The following is a 932-nucleotide window of genomic DNA, read 5'->3' on the forward strand; positions in this document are numbered from 1 at the left end:
GCTTTACACAATTCTGTAAAGATGAAGGTAATTTTCCCGAGAATCTATTACCATGTAAATTGAGCATTTTGAGAGAAGCCAAAGATCCCAAGGAACTTGGAATTGGGCCTGAGAAATTGTTGTCAGCCAAATTCAAAGCTAGTAAATTTGGGAATTGTGCAAAACAGTCAGGAACCACCCCAGAATATTGATTATTCAAGAGATCTACCAACTTCAAGTCTTCGGTATAGGAAAAACTGCATATTGAACTGAAAAACTTGTTTTTGGAAAGGATTAAGGACTGCAAACCATATGAGAAACCCAGTGGAGGAATTTGCAAACTGCGGTTTGCTTTTTGTATAGAAGTATTTGACAAAACTAGAAGGAGAAGCAGCGACCTCTCACCTGTCATCATAACCATATCATCAAGCAACACAAAATTGCCTAAATTATAACAATGACAGTGTGATTGTGTCGTGTTTTTTGGGACTAAGAGTTCAGGCAATGCCCTCCTTAAATAAAGCTGCTCCATAAGTTAGTTAATTATTTTGTTGTGGTGGAAAACCATTTGTAAGATTGACTTTCTTTTTTGTTCTTAATATTTAAACCCATAATTGTGTTTTCTAATGCCATAAAGTAAATAATTATTACACCTAATGCTATAAGGAACCAGTGAATCAACTAACAAATTGATTAACTGGATCAAATTACCGACTCTTCTTTTGTCATTGAGATGAAGTTTCATGGGCACATATTAGTTTTCTTAACGGTGGATTAAACACCATGATTAAGTAATTCAAGGAGCTCAGAATTTGGACCTCACAAATTGTTTTCAATCAAATTCAAAGATTTTCGATTTGGAAATTGTGCAAAATAATCAGGAACCACTCTAAAAAATAGATTATTCAAAAGATCAAGTAATTTCAAACAACCTTTATTGATATTATTGCAAA

At 33.7% G+C, this 932-nt stretch overlaps 1 pseudogene; it reads right to left on the reverse strand.

The window, feature by feature from the left end:
- The window catches only part of LOC110419846 (uncharacterized), a 4,345-nt pseudogene that overhangs the window by 623 nt on the left and 2,790 nt on the right, over nucleotides 1–932 (reverse strand).

Source organism: Theobroma umbraticum, unplaced genomic scaffold, assembly GCF_002168275.2.
Source record: "Theobroma umbraticum cultivar Fairchild unplaced genomic scaffold, ASM216827v3 scaffold_67.0, whole genome shotgun sequence".
NCBI lineage: Eukaryota > Viridiplantae > Streptophyta > Magnoliopsida > Malvales > Malvaceae > Theobroma > Theobroma umbraticum.